The 16,840-nt window shown below is 47.4% G+C and overlaps 1 protein-coding gene across 1 annotated transcript in view; it reads right to left on the reverse strand.

The window, feature by feature from the left end:
* The window catches only part of ZHX2 (zinc fingers and homeoboxes 2), a 173,228-nt gene that overhangs the window by 58,479 nt on the left and 97,909 nt on the right, over window positions 1-16,840 (reverse strand). The gene's annotated exons all lie outside the window — the stretch shown is intronic.

Genomic DNA, 16,840 nt, shown 5'->3' on the forward strand with positions numbered 1-16,840 from the left:
TGGGGCCCTTGTGCCTGTCAGTCGTAGACAAATGCCATCTGCTCCAGCTGCTGCCCACTCTGCCTCATTCTCTCTCCACTTTACCATTGGTGGTTACGGCGACCTGGCTGGTGGGACCAAAGCGCCTTGAGTGCCCTTCTGTTCCTCTGGCTTAGCACATGCTGCCATCTTGGCCAGGGCAGCCTGGCAGAGAGCCGGCTGCCAGGATCAGACAGCACGGTGAGAGCAGGCACTCTCCAGTGCTCCTTGCTGGCTTGCCTCCTTCCTTCCACAGCCTTCCCTGAGCACCTCCAAGGCATCAAGGACTGTGTTAAGTGCTTTGACTGTGACAACAAGCAATCTTTTCTCCCTGGGTTCAAGGAGGTGGCAGATAAGAGGACAGGCAGAGATGCAACAGTAGATAAGTTCTGTGAATGGGAAACAGAAAGGACCATAGAGGATAGAGTGGGGGGGGTGCGGGGTGGAGATTAGGAAAGGCTTGCCCCAGGAGCCAGGTGAGCTCACTAAGGCCATAGTTATAGACGATGGATTCACCCATGGACTTGGTGGCACTTGTTGGGCTCTATGCACCTATCCTTCCTTTCTATCAATCGTTGATAGTGTCAAAACCTTTCTTTTGTCGTAAGAGTGAACCAGGTAAGGAGGTGACTGGCTCAGGAAAGAGCCACGAGTGACTTTAAGCACGTGCTCTGTGGTCCGTGAGCAAGTGCAAGCCAGAAGGGCCACCACGTTCAGGCTCCACTGTGGATGCTGACCCGACTTCTCAGTTAGTCCCCTCAATCCCCTGAGCTCAGGCTTGCTCAGGACACAGCACCTCAGCCTTTGCTCTCTGCCTGTTCCCGTCATGAGGGGCAGGATGAGAAAAACACAACTGCTGGAGAACTTCCTCAGCTGCCTGATTCCTGGGAGTCTAACACGTGCCGATAGGTCTTCCGGGCTCAGCTAAGGCCATGGTACCTGAGGATGAATTCTTTCCCTCAAAACACACCTAGCTCCCAGGCAGACAGGCTCCTAAAGGCATGATCTTTGTGTGTGTGGGGGCGGGGCACGGAGGCTACCGGGGAATACAGTAGTTAGGCTTTGGAGATGGGCAGAACTGGGTTCCAATCTAGGTTTCTGCTGTGCAAACATTTGTACGTGAATGTTCACAGCAGCACTATTCATAATCATCAAAAGTGGAAAGGTCCGTCAACCGATGCCTGATAAGCAAAATACAGTCTATCCCTACGACGGGGTCTTACTTGGCAAAAGAAGGCATGAAGGGGTGATACATGCTACAAGAACAGGCCCTGAAAACATGATTCTAAGTGAAATAAACCAGTCACAAAAGACCACATACTGTATGACTCCATTTGTATGAAATGTCCAGGATAGGCAAATCTATAGCGATGGAAAGCAGATTCGTAGCTGCCAAGAGCCTAGGGGGCTGAAGGCCTGGGGGAGGGAGGGAATTGGGAAGCGACTGCAGATGGCATGGGGTTTCTTTGTGGGGTGATGGAAGATGCTGGACAATTGTGTTGAGGGTTGCACAACTCTGGACTATAATAAAACCTGCTGGATGGTACCCTTCAGTGGGTGAATGACATGGTATGTGAATTTTCTCAGTAAGGCTGGTATATTTACATTACTTCTTGGCTCCCACTAGACTAAGGTTGACGAGGGCAAAGACCCCTTTCTTTCACTGTCTTCTGAGGACCTGGCACATGGTTGATGTTTTCATATTTGCTAATGAATGAACACGTGGCCTTGGGCAAGCCCCTTAGGTTCTTTAAGCCTCAGTTTCTGCGTCTGCCAAGCGGAGATAAGAACGTCTCTTGCGGGCTTCCCTGGTGGCGCAGTGGTTAAGAATCTGCCTGCCAACGCAGGGGACGCGGGTTCGAGCCCTGGTCCGGGAAGATCCCACATGCTGCAGAGCAACTAAGCCCGTGCACCACAACTACTGAGCCTGCGCTCTAGAGCCCCCGAGCCACAACTACTGAGCCCTTGTGCCACAACTACTGAGCCCGCGTGCCTAGAGCCCGTGCTCCACAACAAGAGAAGCCACCGCAATGAGAAGCCCGCGCACTGCAACGAAGAGTAGCCCCCGCTCGCCACAGCTAGAGAAGGCCCGTGTGCAGCAACGAAGACCCAACACAGACAATAAGTAAAAAAAAAAAAAAAAAAAAAAAAAAAAAAAAAGATTGCCTCCTGCAACGGGCTGCTGACTAGGAGACAGGGCGCTGGAGGCCGTTGGCAGGTCTGGGCACACAGTGGTGCCGATTAAAGGTTGGTCCCTGGATGTGTGGTTCAGCGCCACTGACTCGGCTCCATAGGGGCGTCCCTCCCACTGGGAATGCTATTTCTTAGCCACCCACCTCCCTCCCGCCACTCATCCGTTCTTAGAGCCCAGCGTCCACGGCCACGCTGTCACACAGAGCAGCCCGCATGAAGCCGGGTGTCAGGCCGTTAGAGGCTGCCCCGTGCGAGCACCCCGGCCAGCAGGGGGCTGGTGAACACATCAGACTGTATTTGCTGTCTGTCTGGAGAGGCCTCTGACAGCCTCTCCCAGACTGTGTCTGTCACTGCCGGTCAGGGCGGACGCCAGCTAGCAGCACGCGCTGCTGAAAAGGCACAGTGTTTTCAAAACAGCTGCGTGAGGGTCAAGGCTACGAGTGCGAGAAGCCACGCCGCCATCCTTACGAATCCGTTTTGCAGAAAACATGAAAGGGAACTTCCAGGCCCCCAGATGCCTGGAACTCTGCGTCCCACTCCCACTCTTGTTCACACTGGGGCCCCAAGAGCCCCGGCCAGGGGCCCTGGTGCGCAGTGTCCCCCAAGCATCTGTCCTTTCCAGGCCTCCGAGCCCTCGGGGGAGCCATTCTCTTCTCCAGGAAGGCGGCTCACTGCCACCCTCCAGCCTCCCCAAACTTCACCGGTAACCCCTCCCTCTTTCGGGAACCAGCTGGAAAGTACCTTCTGCAGAGAAGCCCACCTGATCCTTTTAAGATGAGGTTAGGTCTCCATCACATGGGCTCGGAGCTCCATTTTTCCTTCCGTCTGCAATGTTACATTGATGATCATGTGTCTAAGGTCTGTCCCCCAACCAGCCCGTGTGCTCCCGGAGGGTGGGATCTGTCTTGATTACCGCAGTGTCCCCAGGGCTTAGCGCACAGGAGATGCTCGATAAGTACTTGTTCAGTGAAACAGTCCCAATGACATTCTCCTTTCTCTCCACTTCTTCCGGCTCTGCTGGGCGGTGGCCTGTTCCCGCCCTGGCCCCTGTACCCCACGAAGCCAGAGGAGGAGAGGGTTGGAGGAAACACTTGGGTCTCTTCACGGAGAAGCCCTTTGTGTGGCAAGAGCGTGGGGAGGGGAGGAGAGGAAGCGGGAGGTGTGCGGGGTGAAGCCTGGAGGTGGGGGGATGATGCAAGGGATGGGGGGGGCTGAGGAGACTGCGAGGCTGGCCTGCGGGCCCCTCCCACTCTATCCACCCGCACCCCACCCACACTGCCCACCCCTCGTCTGGGCAAAGCCCCTTCATCCTCTGGGGAAGGTGACACTCTAAAGCTGGTGGAGAGCTGACCGAGCAGCCCTACAGGTGACCGCAAGGGGCTGACCCACTGGTTTGGTTTTTGGACATTTTGAGCCAGCCTCACAGTAAGAAATACATTCCACATGGCAGTCCTGTGTGTGTGTGTGTGTGTGTGTGTGTGTTTGTAGACTTGCATATAAAAACGAAGCGGACAAATATAGGAGGAAGGGATTAGAGCTACAAACTATTAGGTACAAAATAAGCGACAAGGATACACTGTACAAGAATATAGCGAATATTTTATAAGAACTATAAATGGAGTATAACCTTTAAAACTGTGGATCACTATACTGTGACCTGTAACTTGTATAATTCAAACAAAAAAACAAACCCCACAAAGTGAACAAAATACTGCTCACCCTCACTATGTTGGGTGTATTCTAATACCTTCTACTGTTTTCTATTCAATTGCAAAAACACTAGCGGTCATGACTTACTAACAGGGACCTGCAGCCAGGACTGGTTAGGTGTGGGAAACAGATACTTCTTACAGTTTTAGGTCAAATGAAAGGGAAGACGGTGATAACGAGAGTGTTCCATGTGGACAAGGCTTTAAAGTTTATATAACACTCCTCTCTCATTTGTGTTCACAACAGCCCTGCAGCATCAAGGGGATAAGACTGCCATCCAACTTCACCCACATAGAACCTGCGCCATCTGTGAAAGGCGTTATAAGGTCGCAGGGCAAGTATGGAGAGAGGTCTTCTGCCTTTTACCATCTGTCCTCCCATCATGCTATGTTACCCAGGGAGAACCCCTTAATTGTCTGGAGATCACGTATATTTGAGAAATGCAGCAACAGGCATTAGAATTAGTTTCGTTTGGATTAGAAAGAAAAACTACCCCACACTTCGGTGGTGCTTGTCACGTGCCTTTCACTGGGATCTATGCTGGGGATGGTGGTGTAAAGGCACTAACACAGGTACCTCTTCTGAGTACTTAAGATCCAGGCACTTTATATAGCTTTGATTTCATTTAATCCTCACAACACCATTATGAGGTGGGTGTCATTCCGAGAAAACATCCTCTGACCTGACTCGGCGGCTCTGGGCACCCAAACAAAGAGGCCGGGGCAGGACCGACTTCCTGCTAGTTGGGTGTTGGCCACGTAGCCGCACGTGTTGCATTTTCCCAACACTCCTGGGAGGTTTCCCATTTTGAGGAAACTGAGGCTGAGAAGGGTTTAAGCAAGTTGATGATAGACCCCTGGGATGGGGGAAGCCTTCATGCTCTGTCCCCTTTAGTTAAAACCATTTTAATTTTTTTTAATTTCACAAGCATTGTCTGATTTTTCTGAAAATCTAAACAATACAGGAGTATTCAGAGGAAAATGCTCCCCTACCTCTGCTTCTCTATTTCCACTCCCCAGAAGTAACTGCTTTTAACAGTTTGATGTCTATCCTTTTCCCATGCACAAACACACCCAGACGTGGACATTATGTTTCACAAAAGGGATTGCACTAGACACATTATTCAGCAACTTGTGTTATTCACTCACTCCGTATCACCAGTTATCAGTCCCCATCCACACGTAAAGAGTATTCCTTTTCCCCCGGCCGGATTTCATTGCCTGAAGGTAGCATAAACCGCTCCCCTACTGCTAGACTCTCCAGTTGTCTTCAATTGCTCATGAATTCTGTACCAAACATAATTATAAATGTAACAGATTCCTGAGCTGTAAGCTCTCAATAAACATTAGCTAAATTTTTAGCTTCCTTATCTAGCTTTATTTAACCGATGGCTTCCATTCAATTCCTATTGCAACTGCTCATTTCAAAGAGTTGGAGCTAACTATGCCTCAGTCTCCCGACCATTATGAAAACTGGTTACATTCATGGCCCACGGGTGATAGCTACCTAAGCCAATATTGAAACTGGGTTTCGACAGGTCATTTTTGAACTGATATTACTTTTCCAAATTTTCAGACTCATTCCCTAACTGCAGCTGAGCTTTTGCAGGAAACTACACAGTGGTATAAAGTAATGAAGGTTGTGGTTTAGGTTTTTAAGAGAAGCTGTAGAACTCCAGCCTAATATAAAGAAGGGAGGAAGCTACACAGCCTAACATTTCTGCTGTACCTCAAATCATGTTATTACACTAGTTCAAACAACAAGAAGTTGAGCCTGTCACTGCAGACTGTGTCCCCTCATAGGTCCCCAGGCCGCTTCTCTGCCCTGGGCAGAAACTGAGTCACTCCTCTCTTCCATTTCATAGTATCCTTGAGATTCAGACTGTGTTCCTTTTTCAGAACTCTCAGACTCTGCTTTGCTTTTCCTTGTCCTTTTCCTTCAAGATGGGCAGCAAAGCAGAAGAGAGTCTTGTGTTCTTTCTTCCTTCCTGATATTCCAAGATCCCTTCTTGTATCATTTCCTTTCTACCTAAAGAACTTCCATGAGCTCTTCTTTTAGGGCAGGTGTGCTGGCAATAAATTAGTAGTTTTCCTTCTGAGAATGTCTTGATTTCCCTTTCATCCCTGAAGGATATTTTTTGCTGGATCTAGGATTCTCGGTTGACAGTTCTTTTAAAAATGCTGTGCCTCTTCCCTTTGGCCTCCGTGGCTTCTGATGAGAAATCCACTCTCATTCATGTTGTTTTATAAATGAAAGGTCATTTCTCACTCAACAATTTCAAGAGTTTGTCTTTAGTTTTCAGACGTTTGAGTATGATGTGTCTTGGTGTGGATGGCTTTAGATTTATAATATTTGGGATTTGCTCAGCTTCTTGAATCTGTAGGCTTATGTCTTTTGCCAAATTTGGGAAGGTTGAAGCCATATTTACTTGAGTAGTTTTTCAGCCCCACTGTCTTTCTCCTCTCTGTCCAGGACTCTGATGACATGACTATTACGACGACTGTTACAGTCCTATAGCTCCCTGAGGTTCTGTTCATTCTCCCCGCCGCCCCCCCACGCCAGTCTGTTTTCTCTTTGTTGTTCAGACTGGGTAATTTATATTGTCCTATTTTCAAGTTCACTGATTCTTTCGTCTGTCCCTTCCATTCTGTTATTGAGCTCATCCAGTGAGTTTTAAATTTCAGTAATTGTATTTTTCAGCCCTAAAATTTCCATGTAGTTTTTTTGACTTCTATTTCTTTGTTGAAACTTTCTATTTTTTTTTTCATTTGTGTCTTATTCCTACTTGCTTTTTTTTTTTTTTTGCGGTATGCGGGCCTCTCACTGTTGTGGCCTCTCCCGTTGCGGAGCACAGGCTTCGGACACGCAGGCTCAGCGGCCATGGCTCACGGGCCCAGCCGCTCCGCGGCATGTGGGATCTTCCCGGACCGGGGCACGAACACGCGTCCCCTGCATCGTCAGGCGGACTCTCAACCACTGAGCCACCAGGGAAGCCCCCTACTTGCTTTTTGAAGCATTTTTATGATGGCTGCTTTAAAATCTTTGTTGGAGAATTGCAACATCTGTGTCATCTTGGTGTTGGCATCTATTGTCTTTTTTCATTTAGTTTGAGATCTTCTTGGTTCTTGGTATGAGCGATTTTGTTCAAAAATGGAAATGTGGACGTTTGGGTATTATGCTATAAGGGTTTGCATCTCTCATGAAATCTTCTGTTTTAGCTGGATTAGGGGAAGGGAGTACCACCTCATTAATGCCAAGTGGAAGTCTAGGCTCTCCGCTTGGTCTTCATTGACATGTGAGCAGGGAGTTTCCTCATTACCGAGCAGGGATGGGAGCTCCAGCTCTCCACAAGGTTTCCACTGAGGTCCCCAGCTGGGAAGGGCAAGGAGTGTCTCCTTACTGCTCCCAGGTGGCCTTCACTGACATCAAGGAGGTGGGTGTGGCCAGGTTACCTTTGTACCTGGCCTTCTCTGACACCACCCTGGGCAGCTGGGGTGCCTTGTTATAACCTGCTAGGGTGGAAGTTGAGGCTCCCCATTTGGCCTTTGCTTGTGAGATGGAGGCTGAGCCACAGTTTTTTCTGTGGTGTTTAGATCAAGACTGTGATTATTCTCTAGAAGTGTTGAGCTTCCTAGGCTGCCCTTTCCTGGTCCTTTGGCTACAGAGAGAGCAGGCTTTTTTTGTTTGTTTGTTTGTTTGTTTTTGGATCTGTGCCCATTGGCATTTCTGAGCTCCGAGTCTTGGATATATGAGGCAAAACAAACAAAACAAAAACAAACAAACCAAAAGAAAACCCCAGGGAACCCACCACCATGTCATTCCTTGGGTTATGAGGCCCCTAGATAATCTGTTTCTTCTTTCCACCTCCCAGAGTCTTCTTACATTTGTTTTGCACATAATATCCAGAGTTTTCAGTTGTATTTAGTAGGAGGAATAGAGAGAAGTGTGTCTACTCCATCTTCCCAGAGGTAGCGGTCCATCGACCAACATTGGCGATTTCCATTCCCCTTTCTTCCCAGGCCCAATGAAACATTATATTTACCACTCGTATCCTTGGACATTTCTATGCACCCAACGTACGACACCAGCTTTATCTTCTTAGCTTCCATGAAGATGATGATGAAGATAAGGAGGAGAGGGAGGAAAGCTCATGTCAGGACACACCAGAGCAACATGCTATTTCCCTTTCCAAAGTCTTTTCTACATCTCTGCTGTCTACAGACCAGACTCCAAACTCATCAGCCTGCCAAAGGACACTCTGTACAGTTCTGGTCTCTGTCTTCGTTCTTGCCCAGAGTCCCCTTCACTTGTGTGCAGGAGCTTATCTTCTGCCCCGTGTGTCTGCCCTTGTCACTCCATGCTTGCACACAGGACCCATTTCTCAATGCCCGTTTTCTTCCATAAGACCTTCCAGCTGAAACCGAAGTCCATCCCAGGACTTGGCACTTATATTAGACATTAATAATTACTGAAGGTGTGCCATTTACTTCATTATTTGGACTTTAAATTCATGAAAGGGCTGGGTTATGCTTGATCCTTCTTTATCTCTTGGCCAACCATAAGCATCTGATAAATACTTTTTTGGAAACAGTGACTAAAGGCCCTTGCTTGTCAGTGTGAATCTGATGGCAGAATTCTGAGAATTAAATAAAAACGCAGCATCAAGCAGATAAGATTAGCTCTGGGCGAAGTTATCTTAAATGCAGATAAGACAGAAGCTGGAGAGTAAGAAGAATTTGGAGTGTCTGGACTAATAATCGAAGTTATTAATACATGTAAATAAAGAATAAGTTTAGAAGAGAGCTAGGAGAAGCAGTCACCCAACTAGGAAGAATGTCCTGGCCCGGGGAAAGCCCAGGGGGGCTGGAGGCAGGGCAGCCCTATTGTGGTGGTAGATGCCCAGGTGGAGGCCGTGCATATGTGAATTCCAGAACCACCTCCCCTGAGTGGATTCTGTACGTACTCAGGTGGCCTTGGGAAGCCAGCTTCCCATCTTCACTTCCCTACAGAGTTGGGGAAGTGACCCAATGATGCAATTGTCTGGGCCCTTGGCAGTCTTATTTTTCACTTATTGGTCTTTGGTGTCTTATGAGTTTGGTTGGCAAAAAAAAAAAAAAAAAATCCATTTATAATATCAATAATTCAAATAATAAAAAATGACAACTGAAAGATTATTCAGTGCCTATTATGTGCCAGACTGGGATGGACAGTTCATGGAGCATCTTGTTTCATCGGTACCATCGTCCTGTGAGGCAAGTACTGTGACTGTCCCATCTCATGGATGGAGAACTTGAGGCTCAAATAGATTACTCTACTTGCTCAAGCTCAGAAGAGTCAGAGCTGGGATTTCAGCCCAAGTCTCCTGACTCCAAGGTCCACCCTTTACCACTGGGCTTTCTAACATTGCCCTTTCTAAGTGCCAGGCACTGTTCTAAGAGCCTTACATATACGAACTCCTATAACCCTCCAAAGAACCCCTTGAGGTAGGGACTATTTCTACCCCCAATTTACAGCTGAGGAAACAGAGGCACAGAGAGGTCAGGTAACTTGCCCAAAGTCACACAGCTAGTGTGAGTAGAGCAGGATTTGAAACCAGGTAATGTGGCAAAGGACCATTATGTCATGCTGCCTCTTTTTGAGGCACTGGCCTGACTCCTTCTAATAGACCTAAGCCCCTTGAGGGAAAGAACTCCACCTTAGTCGTTTTTGTATCCTTACCAGCTACTGTAGTGCTGGCACAAAGTACGCCTATAATACATGTTGAATCATTTGAATTCCATTGGAAGGGCAGCCCTCTAGCCACCTGCCCTGTTCCAGCTACATTCTGATTTCATGAAGCCCCTTGAATTTGCAGCTGAACTAAAGTAGGTTTTTGCCAGGCTGCAGGCTTCTCATTTTGTTTCATGCACAGATTACAAATGCAAGGCCCACAGAGCTACGAATAATTGCTACTGGAGCATATTTTTCCCATTTGGGGACCTGAGTTTTCAAGTGACTCAGTCCCAGAAGCAGGAGGCTAGCAAATGCCTTTTTAGCACCATCTTCTGAGCCCAGTTGTGACTCGAAAGGTTTATCGAAGTGGAATAAAGGTACCAATTTAGCCGAGTGGTTCTCAACGGTGGATGATTTCATCCCCCTAGAGGACATTTGGCAACATCTGGAGATGTTTTTTGTTGTCACAACAGTGGGGACATGGGGGGTGCTACTGGTATCTAGTGGGTAGAGGCCAGGGATACTGCTACACATCCTACAATGCAAGGATAATCCATCACAACAAAGAATTAGCCAGCCTCAAATGCCAACAGTGCTGAGGCTGAGAAATCCTGATTAGCCAAGCAGCCCCCAAATCTGCATGTACAAGTGGTTTTAAAGAGGAAGCATCGCTCAAAGATTAAATTAGGTTTTATGAGACTTTTTTCCCAGAGAGCAGGCATCAATCACTGGCGGAAAAAATAGAAGTGAGCCTTCTATGCCAAAGCTAAACCATCTTTGTTTGGGCGCACATTCCGAGGCAGTGCTTTGAGAAGTAAGGTCCTAAGGATCTCCTACCCCAAAGCCACTTGGGAAGCTTATTAAAATGCAAATTCCACGGCCTCCCTCAAACCCACTGCATTAGGCTCTCTTGGTGAGAGTACGAGGGATCTATGTTTTTAGGACACCCCAAAAGTCGTTTGGCTGCACACTGACAGTTTTCTTCCACTCTTCCAGAAGTAGGGGAGATAAATTGGGGGGTGGGGGAGGAGTGCGGTAGACCGACCATATGCATGGTGGTTTTTAAAAAGTTAACTAAAAATGCTCACATTCTAGTGCGGTTCCTCTAACTTCAGTCATCTGTACCACACTGTCATGAGTTATGCCCTGGACGAATACCACCCCTTCTCTTCTCTTCTTAATAATTAAAAAAAATTATTTTGGTTATCTTTTTTCCTAATACTCCTGAGAATACATACGTAACCATGAAAATGATCGCGATCTGTCCATACCACTTAAAATCGGCATGCAGTACGTGTAGGAAGCAGTGCCTTATGGCAAAGCAATTACAGTCCGCCAGGAGAATGCTAATAACAGCGCCTGCAAGCTCTGGAAGGCAGACATGCACGGCTCTTCATTTGGAACCTCAGAGCCTCCTTTTCAGGGATGGATGACAATCCCCTATGCTTCCTGGAAGAGGAAGAACAGAGTGGGCAACGGCCCATGCTCCTGACCGTGACATTGTGGCCTCAACCACAGCTGCCAGCTCCCATTTATGAGCCTTTGAAAACAACCATCTTAAACCCAGCACTGGGACAACATGAAGAACCAACACATTTTGAGCCTCAGAAATTTGAACCCACATGTGTGAAGAGCAGAAGTCACACTCCAACCATACACTCGTTTTCACAATCATCCTCCTGTTCCCAGAGGGCACCCCACTTTTAGTGGGGAGCAGAGGGAAAAGCGTGATACACAGAAAGCTACAAAACGATTCACGTCTCTACTAAGAATCAGAACAAATATTCGCCATCTGTTTTTCCATTTACATCTTTTTCCAAAATGCCTAAACTTGACATAATGTTAGTTTTAACTGGGCTCTGCACCCGGCCCACCATGCTGCCAATGCTGGGAACACAGCAGCAGTGGCAGGGAATTACGAGTGCGCCTGTACTAGCTAACACCACTTTATTTTTGTCTTTCCCTCCAATTTGCCTTAAGCTGCCTGCATAATTTCCACCTCAGGTGAAACCTCTCTGTCTTCGTTCTTTCCTACTTGAAATACATTGATTTTCCACGTAAGTCAGGAGATGGGGAAGTGGGATGGGAGGTGTGACTGTGGAATTGGGTTAAGAGGAGGGTAAGACATCACATTCTAAACTCAGGTAAGACGGATGCAGAAGAAAAAAGAGGAAAAGAAAAAAGAAAAGAAACCTGTGGGAGCATTTCTCTTTGGGGACTCAAAGAGGGGGGTTGCTGAGGGAGGCCATAAATGTGACACCCTTTTGCTCCAGCCTCACGGGGCTTGTTATTTAAGCAGCTTCTCTTTTTGTGCCGTTGTTAACCATGCCTGCTTGGCTTTAACCGGAAAGACAAGGCAGGGTATGAACATCGATCGTTAATAAGCAGGTTCCAAGCGTTGAGGACAAATTCCTACTCCTGGCGAGCAGGAGTGCGGAAGAAAGACAGTTACCACAATGTTCATTGCAGCTCTATTTACAATAGCCCGGAGATGGAAGCAACCTAAGTGTCCATCATCGGATGAATGGATAAAGAAGATGTGGCACATATATACAATGGAATATTACTCAGCCATAAAAAGAAACGAAATTGAGCTATTTGTAATGAGGTGGATGGACCTAGAGTCTGTCATACAGAGTGGAGTAAGTCAGAAAGAGAAAGACAAATACCGTATGCTGACACATATATATGGAATTTAAGAAAAAAAATTTCATGAAGAACCTAGGGGTAAGACAGGAATAAAGACACAGACCTACTAGAGAATGGACTTGAGGATACGGGGAGGGGGAAGGGTAAGCTGGGACAAAGCGAGAGAGAGGTATGGACATATATACACTACCAAACGTAAAACAGATAGCTAGTGGGAAGCAGCCGCATAGCACAGGGAGATCAGCTCGGTGCTTTGTGACCACCTAGAGGGGTGGGATAGGGAGGGTGGGAGGGAGACGCAAGAGGGAGGAGATATGGGGATATATGTATATGTATAGCTAATTCACTTTGTTATAAAGCAGAAACTAACACACCATTGTAAAGCAATTATACTCCAATAAAGATGTAAAAAAAAAAAAAAATGTTTGTCAGGGGGAGGAAGTGCTCTCAGTGCTGTGGGAGAGAGGTAAGAGGCAGGTGAGAGGGTCTGTGTAGGAGATAGAGACCGTAGCTCTGGGAGGGAGAGAAAAAAATCCAAGCTGCGCCCAGCCCTCCAGCCCTCTGGGAACTCGGAATTCTGTGACGACTTGGATGAGAACCTGCGCTCACAGGGCCCCGTTTAGTGCTTTGGACCTAGTAGGGATTCGGTACAAGTTTGCTGAGTGGATGGATGTTGCGCGGCTGCTGACTGAACCTCTCACCCCTCACCCTGGACATCCAGGACGTCTGTAAAATTGTGGGAAGATCCAGAGGGTGAGTATTGGACAAGTCTGTGCAAAACCACCGCTCGACTGGAAGAACAAGGCTGGGAGCACGTCCCCCTGAGCTGGGGCGGGAGTCCAAAGGGGGGTGGGTGGGAAGAGCAGCCTCAGGACCAGCCTGCCTGGGCACGCTCACGGCCGCCCTCTGGGGAGTCACCTCCACGAGTGACGTGGCTCCTCTGGGCCTCAGTTTCCTGATCTGTGAAACGATTATGATAATGGTGTCCGTCTCAAGGGTTCTGGTGCGGCTTTAAGGAGTTAATACAGAAAAGTGTGTAGAACAGTGCCTGGCACACAGAGAGTGCTAAATAAGTACTAGCTGCTCTCATTTTTCTGTGGGTGGGAAAGACTGGGTTAACTTGGTCCTTTTTGGACTAGAAGCAAAAACCATCCTGTAGTGTGAAGCTTGTGGATGCATGAGGGTAGGGAGGAAAAAAAATCCAGAAGCATGTTGATCGGGCTCAGTTCTGCCTTTGACACTGGGAATACAGGCCTAAAAACTTCACTCTTTTAAACAGAGTTGACTATGTATCTGTTCATCGGTTCTTAGAGCCTTTTCTGAAAATGAAGAACGCAAACATCACCACTATCATGATGAACAGCTACATTTCCATTGATACCACCTCCACTGCCATCACCCACTGTCCCTGAGGCTTTTTCTACTGTTTTCTCATCCCCTATGTTTAATTGTTTTGGTCATTTACCAGAAGGAAAAGAGCTTTGGGAGAAAAAAAGACCTGGCTCAATCGCTTCATAGCTGTGTAACCTTGGGCGAGTCATTCCACCTCTCTTGAGTTTCACTTTCCTCATCTGTAAGATGGGTTTCTGATAACAACTGGTGATGACTATACGAAGCGCCTGGGAAAAGCCTGTCACATGCAAGGAGATGCTGAATGGGTGGTGGCTCGTTTTTGCAGTGTGGACAAATCAGTGTGTACGCTTTGCTGATATCCCTTTGACGGTCCTGAAACACATCGTTCACTTGAAGAGGCTGGACGGCTATGACTTCTCCTCATGAATTTAGGTTTCCAGGTTGAGCAATACGACCTGAGGCCTCAAATAAGCCCAAATGTGGCCTTGCAGTGATCTGGACCCACAGCTGGCAAAAAGAACCAAGCTGTCCTCTGCACACCAGATGGGACTTGTCCCTGCATCCAGACTGGTGATCTCCTGGCCCACACTTCCAGCTATTCGGTTAAACAGAGTTGACCCAGGTTTGAGAGTAGGGGTTTCACCACCGACCAGCTTGAAGGAAAAACAAAGTCTCAGTTCTTTGTCAGGAAAACATGAAAATCACTCCATGTGTGAGGCTATATCCTGGGATGAGAACCTGTTCTTTGGTTTTCTTGTTCCTTTAACAATCTACTTCAGTCAATGGAAACGAAATTGCTCCATTCAATTTCTAAACACATTAGAGGAAAAGAACACACAGACAAAACAAAAACCTCCCAGGCTGAAGGATATAAATCCCAAACCGAATAGTGAGACACGATGTTTTCCAGAAACAATTAGACTTGATTTTGAGACCAAGAAATGTAATAATCAGTGACATCTCAGAATCTCAGGGTTTTGCTGTGCTTTTGAAGGAAAGAACAAAGCTTTGGTGCTGGGACGCACGGAGGCATGGCGGTTACTGTCGGGACAAGATCACTGAATTCTCGTAACAACCCTCTGAGGTAGGTACTATCATTAGCCCCATTTCACAGGTGACAACACTGAGGCACAGTGATTTCAGTAACTTGCTGAAGGTGATATAACTAGTAAGTGGAGAGCTGGGATTTTAACCACAGTTGTAACCACTAGGCGGTACTGCCCCTCATGACCCAGAAGAAACTCCAGTGCCCAGTACCAGAAGGAGCCCAGGCTTTTACTCAACAGGCTCCCAAGACTGTCGAGGGCTTTGGAATAACTCACGGTGCCAAGGAATAAGTCATGCTAGCTCAGGACATCAGTTTTTGAAGCATGTTCCCACATCCTGGCTGTTTGGAAATCCATCCAACCTTGTTAATTTCATCCCCATTTCACAGTCATGGAAACAGGCTCGAGGGGTTAAACAACTTCTCTGAGGTCACACCCATTATCTCCTAACTCCCAGGCACCGTCCTCTCCTTGATGATGCGTAATCAAGTCTACATGGACATATATACACTACCAAGTGTGAAATGGATAGCCGGTGGGAAGCAGCCACACAGCACAGGGAGATCAGCTCGGTGCTTTGTGACCACCTAGAGGGGTGGGATAGGGAGGGTGGGAGGGAGACGCAAGAGGGAGGAGATATGGGGATATATATACATGTATGGCTGATTCACTTTGTTATACAGCAGAAACTAACACACCACTGTAAAGCAATTATACTCCGATAAAGATGTTAAAAAAAAACAACAAAAAAACCCCAAACAAAACCGGGGGAGGCGGGAGGGAAGCTTCAGACGACGGCAAAGCTCCCTCCATCTGCAGCGCTGTGCTCAGACCCGGGGAGGCAGCTGCCTACAGCAGAGGGGGACTGGCTTCAGAGCCAGCCAAGTGGCTCTGTGACCTCGGCCAAGTGACTCAGTGTCTCTGAGTCTTGGTGTCTCAGTCTGTAAAATGGCATAACAGCAGCGACTAGAACCTAAGTTCCTTGTCAGTAGGGAACTTGCCTGTTCACGGCTGGATCCCCAGCTGTGTAATATTCGACCATAGTAGATGCCCAATAAACGCTTTTTTTTTTTTTTTAGCATGAATAGATAAATGAACCAAATCCCCCCACTTCACAGAGTTTCTGTAGGGATTCAATGAGACACTGCAGGCATAGTGCATAAAACGGAGAACACGTGCTCAAAACATGCCAATCACCTCCATCACTGTGTCACAGGCATTCATATTCATTATCTTTTTGTGTCCTCCAAAGAATCCCATGAAATAGGTCTGGCTATGCCCATTTGATGCGGGAGGAAACCAGAGAAGAGGGTAGGGAGTGAAAGAATTCTCAGAGAAGAGCTCATCCCTTTTAATAAAAATTGCACCTTTAAGAAAAAGGGTCATAGCAAAGAGCTGTAGAAAAAGGTTCTAGAGTCAGTCCAGGGGGAAGAGAAGGGCTGTGGGAACTGGGCTTTGGATCCAGACTGGTGAGCGTTTCTGCCTCCCTCCTGAGTCCTCCTCTGCGGGGGCATCCCAGGACCTGGTATGATGGACCGCCCCCCACCCCTGCATTTGCCATCGGTCCCTCCTGTCTGCAGAGAGCTCTGGCCGAGACACTGAGTGCCCAGCTGTGCTCTTACCGATGATAATAGTAATCCTAATGAATTGCAGCCTGATGACTCACTGATTGCAGGAGAGAAAAAATTAAGAGTGAGCTGATTGAAACTCTTAATAAAGCTTATTCTTTGGGGAGGGTCTGGCTTGGCAGGTGGGAGGAGTGAGGATCTCCCTGGGATCTGAGGGGAGATTTTTAAAGACGGTTCTGATGGTTAAACTGCAGAATACTCTCTCTTGGCCAGAGCATTTTTTCACACAATATCAAAACTGCTTGGTTCCTAGGCTGTGGGCACCTAAAGGGCACCCACCTCGTTCCCCAGTCGCTTGACATCTAGCATCCTGAACGTAGCAGGTGTGAAAATATCTGGTCCATATCCAAGACGTAAGGAGTCTAGGTACTAGTGAGATGAACAACCAAGCAAAGGAAAGAAGCAGAAAAAAAGTCCTACAGGGTGAGGACACACAGATTTGTTTATGAATTCCAACTGTAAAAGGGCTTATCGAAATTGATTGCTAAAACTTGAGCCATGCAAAGCCAATTATGCTGGAAATAATCCCGG

The sequence above is a fragment of the Monodon monoceros genome, unplaced genomic scaffold, assembly GCF_005190385.1.
Source record: "Monodon monoceros isolate NGI ecotype Baffin Bay Population unplaced genomic scaffold, NGI_Narwhal_1 Super_Scaffold_14, whole genome shotgun sequence".
Classification (NCBI taxonomy): domain Eukaryota; kingdom Metazoa; phylum Chordata; class Mammalia; order Artiodactyla; family Monodontidae; genus Monodon; species Monodon monoceros.